The sequence below is a fragment of the Arachis duranensis genome, chromosome 3, assembly GCF_000817695.3.
Source record: "Arachis duranensis cultivar V14167 chromosome 3, aradu.V14167.gnm2.J7QH, whole genome shotgun sequence".
Classification (NCBI taxonomy): domain Eukaryota; kingdom Viridiplantae; phylum Streptophyta; class Magnoliopsida; order Fabales; family Fabaceae; genus Arachis; species Arachis duranensis.
In genome coordinates this window covers 103,347,306-103,353,460 of record NC_029774.3, presented here as the reverse complement: position 1 = coordinate 103,353,460, position 6,155 = coordinate 103,347,306, and the positions used below count along the sequence as shown (strand labels likewise).

General features: G+C 36.9%; 1 non-coding gene across 1 annotated transcript; it reads left to right on the top strand.

Annotated features, from left to right (window-relative positions):
• The first annotated feature begins 5,940 nt into the window (after nucleotides 1–5,940).
• On the top strand, nucleotides 5,941–6,048 carry LOC127745900 (small nucleolar RNA R71). The gene has a single exon (XR_008007523.1). It is a non-coding gene; the product is annotated as a small nucleolar RNA R71 (small nucleolar RNA).
• Nucleotides 6,049–6,155: the final 107 nt, after the last annotated feature.

Below are 6,155 nucleotides of genomic sequence, written 5' to 3'. Positions count from 1 at the left end.
TTTTGTGACTTCTCATGATCATCAACCTACGGAAAACATAAAATAACAAAGGAAAATTAGATAAATATAACATTGGGTTGCCTCCCAACAAGCGCTTCTTTAATGTCAGTAGCTTGACAGCGGGCTCTCATGGAGCCTTACAGATACTCAAAGCAATGTTGGAACCTCCCAACACCAATCTTAGAGTTTGAATGTGGGGGTTCAACACCAAACTTAGAAGTTGGTTGTGGTCTCCCAACACCAAACTTAGAGTTTGACTGTGGGGGCTCTTTTTGACTCTGTTTTGAGAGAAGCTCTTCATGCTTCCTCTCCATGGTGACAGAGGGATATCCTTGAGCCTTAAACACAAAGGATTCTTCACTCACTTGAATGATCAATTCTCCTCTGTCCACATCAATCACAGCCTTTGCTGTGCCTAGGAAGGGTCTGCCAAGGATGATGGATTCATCCATGCACGTCCCAGTTTCTAGGACTATGAAATCAACAGGGATGTAATGATCTTCAATCTTTACCAGAACATCCTCTATAAGCCCATAAGCTTGTTTTCTTGAATTGTCTGCCATCTCTAGTGAGATTCTTGTAGCTTGTTGAATGGCAGAAGTAAATCCAATGGAATCTCTATGGTCTCTGTGTGAGCCTCAGATTCCCATTGTTCCTCATTAGGGAACTCATTGGAGGCCAGTGGACGTCCATTGAGGTCTTTCTCAGTAGCGATCTCTGCCTCTTCCTCCTCTCCAAGTTCGGTCATGTGGGTCATGTTAATGGCCTTGCATTCTCCTTTTGGATTCTTTTCTGTATTGCTTGGAGGAGTACTAGGAGGGAGTTCAGTAATTTTCTTGCTCAGCTGTCCCACTTGTGCCTCCAAATTTCTAATGGAGGACCTTGTTTCAGTCATGAAACTTTGAGTGGTTTTGATTAGATCACCGTAGCACACTAGCACTAGCACACTTCACACTTGTGCAGTAGCGCAACGCCGATTCCTAAATTTTGAAAACCCTAAACTAAAGAAGGAAAGTAAGAAACACTTTCTGCTCAGTGCTCTCTCTCTCTCGCTCCTTAGTCCTTACTCCTTAGTCTTCGTTCTTCATCCTTACACAACATCACTCACTCTCACTATCACAGATTCACAGCATCATTCACTCTCAGTCACTCCCACTGACACACGCCGACGTCGTCCGCCGCTCTTCTTCTGAATAATGCCCTTCGCCGCCTCCTCTTCTCAGTGACGCCGCTGGCGGCTCCTCTCCGCGGTGACACCGCTGCCGCCTTCTCCCCTCGGTGGCGCTGCTGCTGCTCTTCTTCAAGGTATATTTTTACTTAGTTTTGTTTATTTTGTTTTGTTCTGTTGTTTTAAGATTTTGTTTAAATTTAATTTTTACTTGTTAATCTGTGTTAAACTATGTTAAACTGTTCATTGTTGAAGGTAGATTTTTACTTGCTTTTGTTTATTTTGTTTTATTCTGTTATTTTAAGATTTTGTTTAATTTTAAAGTTTACTTGTTAATCTGTGTTAAACTGTTCAAGCCTCAAGGTATATTTTTACTTGGTTTTGTTTATTTTGTTTTGTTCTGTTGTGTTAAGATTTTGTTTAATTTTATTTTTTACTTGTTAATCTGTGTTAAACTGTTCATTGTTGAAGGTAGATTTTTACTTGCTTTTGTTTATTTTGTTTTTGTAAATCTGTTAAACTTTCACTGATATCATTGATTCAAAAGACAAAAATTTCTTAGAAGGTAACAAGTTCGACTTTGATATTTTTAACAAACTAATGAATATGCAATTCTATACTACCTTAATGTTTCTTATGAGTAAAACATTAAATCTTATGTAACATTGTTCACATCAATCATTGATGGTAGCTTTGAGTTAATGTCTTGTACATATATTTACCTGTGCTTAGTACTTATGCTTCATTTCATATTCTTTTACAAGATAATTGCCACAAATTGCTCAATGTATAATTGTTAATATGAACTTCAGTGATATTTGAAAGGGGACAAAGATGATGGATTTCACGCTTTAAGTGTTCTATTTAGGATGTTCTGGTAGATGCATAAGGAAAAGAAATAAAATAAATAAAAAAGTTATGCTACTAGATTTTCATAATAAGTATAATCTGGAAATATAATGGAACACGACTAGGGTATATGAACAATTAAAAGATAGAAAGAAGCTTGTGAGGTATATGTATAAAATCTACCTTTGTTCTTGTTGATTGAAATTGAATTCTATTTTTTTATCTTCTGCAGATTTTATATTTGTTCGGTTGATTTTAGCTTTCAATTTGAAGGTCAACAATGCCAACTTTATATCCTGAGGTAATATTTTTATTTTGTAATATGTATGTTGGTAACAATTCAATACGTTGATTAATTGAAAAAATATTAAAATAACATAAACTATTTAATTATTCTTTGTTATCACAGGATGTTCAAAGTAGCGAGCCAGGATTTACCAGTGCTACTCCATCCACTTTTGAATCAGTCAGATCTTCAGGACAGTTAGAGTCAATGCCGCCTCCACAGCAGCAATCGCAGCCACAAACTCAGACGCAGACGCAACCACCATCGCTGCCGCCACTGCCGCCGCACAGTGATCAGAACAATGAAGGAACTAGATCTAAGAGGAGGAGAGGCAAAGCAAATGTTGCTAATGAGTCACCTAATCCTGGCCAGTCTGAGGAACAAGGTACAGGTAACACTAAAAAACCTGTTAGACCTAGATCTTGGACTTGGGAGCATTTTAAAAAAGATGATAGTGGTCCCAAACCTAGGGCTATATGTAAGTGGTGTGGAGCATCTTATGCGGCTGATTCACATAAAAATGGTACTAGCAATCTTAAAAGTCACTTGTTGAGTCATTGTAGAAAATTTCTAAAAGATTCACTTGATCCCACACAAAAAGCACTTGTTATGCAGCAACTTAAAAAAGAAGAAGGAAATGGGCTGGGTAATTGTTTGACTTCTGTATCATTTGATCCTGATTTATGTAGACAAGCTCTTGCTAGAATGATAATCATAGATGAGTTGCCTTTTAGATTTGTTGAAGGGGAGGGATTTCGTTATTTCATGAGTGTTTTACAGCCAAAACTCCATATTCCGGGCAGAATTTCAGTTGCTAGGGATTGTTGGAACTTGTTCATGAATGAAAAACATAAGTTGAAGAGTGTCTTTATAAACTCAAATCAAAGTGTGTGTTTGACCACTGATTGTTGGACTTCTGTACAAAATCTAAACTATCTTTGTCTCACTGCACATTTTATTGATCAAGATTGGAAGTTGCAAAAGAGAATTCTTAACTTTTGTCTCATCAAGAATCATAAAGGTGAAACAATTGGTAGGAAGATAGAAAAATGTCTTTTGAATTGGGGAATAAGTAGAGTCTTTAGCATCACGGTTGATAATGCTAGTTCAAATGATGTTGCCATTTGTTACTTGAAAGGTAGAATGGAAGATTGGAATTCACATCCTTTAAAAGGTGAACATTTGCATGTTAGGTGTTGTGCTCATATCTTGAACTTGGTGGTGAATGATGGTTTGAAGGATATGCATTCTTCAATTAGTAAAATTAGAAATGCTGTTAGATATGTCCGTGCTTCTCCTAGTCGTATGGATAGGTTTAAAAGTTGCATTAAAGAGGCTAGGATCCAAGACTGCTCTTGTGTGCAATTAGATGTCCCCACTAGATGGAATTCCACTTACATAATGCTTGATAGTGCTTTAAAATTCCAAAAGGCCTTCAAGAGATTAAGTGAGAGGGATGCTGAGTTTGTAATGATGCAAGGGGGCATTCCAAAGAATGAAGATTGGGATAATGCAAGATGTTTTGTGAGGTTTTTGAAGATTTTTTCTGATGTAACCAAAAAAGTCTCGGGTTCTACATTTGTGACTTCTTCTTCATATTTTCATCACTTTTGTTCAATTCTTAGTTCTTTGAAGACTTGGGCTGATAGTAATGACATACTACTTAAGGGTATGGCTACAAAAATGAAGGCTAAGCATGATAAATATTGGGGTAACTTAAGGAACATGAATATGATGATTTTTGTTGCTGTGGTACTTGACCCTAGATACAAGATTAAGTTTGTTGAGTGGAGTTTTCAAAGGTTGTTTGAGAAGGAGGATGCTGATTTCTTATGTGGTAAGGTGAAGGAAGTATTCAATGACTTGTTTAACAGCTATAGGGTTGCTCTCAATAGTGATCAAGCACACCAATCTGCACAACACAGCCAAGATGTGGATATGGATGATAGTGCCTTTGATGATGTTCGCTTTGCGGCAGCATTTGAAAATGATGTACAAGCAAGTGAGAGTGTCAACACAAATGAAGTGGATTTATATCTCATGGAGTCCTTGGAGAAACCAGTTGATCCAAGTAGTTTTGATATTTTAACTTGGTGGAAAGTGAGCTCTAACAATTACAAATATCCTGTTTTAAGTCAAATTGCGAGGGATATTCTAGCTATGCCGGTGTCAACGGTTGCTTCTGAATCCGCCTTTAGCACGGGAGGTAGAGTGCTTAATCAATATAGGAGCTCTCTTACTCCAAAAACTGTTGAAGCTTTGATTTGTGCACAAAATTGGTTTCGAGCCAATTCATTGCCAATTGACCTTGAGGAGTCTTTTGAAGAATTTGAAAAACTTGAGAAAGGTAATGCTCTTTAATATTATGTTTTATTTTATCTTCACATAGTGATTAACTTTACTATTTGATAATATGTTTAACTTACTAATATTTATTTTATTACATTTTATTGTAGAACTTGAGCCAATTCCTCAACTAATAGATGAAGAAGGCTCTGGTGATGAATCTGATTAGTGATCAGTGCTTCAGCTTTCAGTTTGGAGTTCTTTATGTTATGTTTTTATTAAGACTTTTCTATGTTATTTAATTTTGTGTTGTTGAGACTTGTTTAGTTATTTTGATGCTGAAGAATTATTATTTTATCAATACTTGTTGAATATGTTAGATTGTTGGGCAATTGGACATGTTAGTTTATAATGTTTTATGGAATTTTTGTTTTATTATTACGTTGAATTGTGTTTTATTATTATAATGGATTATTGGACAGGTTATATAACTTTATAAATTAAGTTATTATTTTGTATTTAAAAAACCGCGGATCCAAACCGATCCAAACCGCTTGTAATCGGATCGGATCGGATCGGATTTCCAAAAAATGTTCATCCAATCCAAACCGCACCGCACATAAATTAAGTGTTCGGATCGGATGACTTTTTCCTTCAAAACCGAACCAAACCGCACCGCGAACACCCCTAGTGCCTCCAAGTTTCTAATGGAGGACCTTGTTTCAATCATGAAACTTTGAGTGGTTTTGATTAGATCAGAGACCATGGTTGCTAAGTCAGAGTTGCTCTGGTTAGAATTCTCTGTCTGTTGCTGAGAAGATGATGGAAAAGGCTTGCCATTGCTAAACCTATTTCTTCCACCATTATTGTTGTTGAAACCTTGTTGAGGTCTCTGTTAATCCTTCCATGAGAGATTTGGATGATTCCTCCATGAAGGATTATAGGTGTTTCCATAGGATTCTCTCATGTAATTCACCTCTTCTATTGAAGGATTCTCAGGATCATAAGCTTCTTCTTCAGTTGAAGCGTCCTTAGTACTGCCTGGTGCAGCTTGCATTCCAGACAGACTTTGAGAAATCATATTGACTTGTTGAGTCAATATTTTGTTCTGAGCCAATATGACATTCAGAGTATCAATCTCAAGAACTCCTTTCTTCTGATTTGTCCCATTGTTCACAGGATTCCTTTTAGAAGTGTACATGAATTAGTTATTTGCAACCATTTCAATTAGTTCTTGAGCTTCTGCAGGCGTCTTCTTCAGATGAAGAGATCCTCCAGTAGAACTATCCAAAGACATCTTGGAAAGTTCAAACAGACCATCATAGAAGATACCTATGATGCTCCATTCAAAAAGCATGTCAGACGGGCACTTTCTGATCAATTGTTTGTATCTTTCCCAAGCTTCATAGAGGGATTCACCTTCCTTCTGTCTGAAGGTTTGGACTTCCACTCTAAGCTTACTCAATTTTTGAGGTTGAAAGAACTTTGCCAAGAAGGCATTGACTAGCTTTTCCCAAGAGAGTTCAGGCTTTCTTTAGGTTGTGAGTCCAACCATATCCTAGCTCT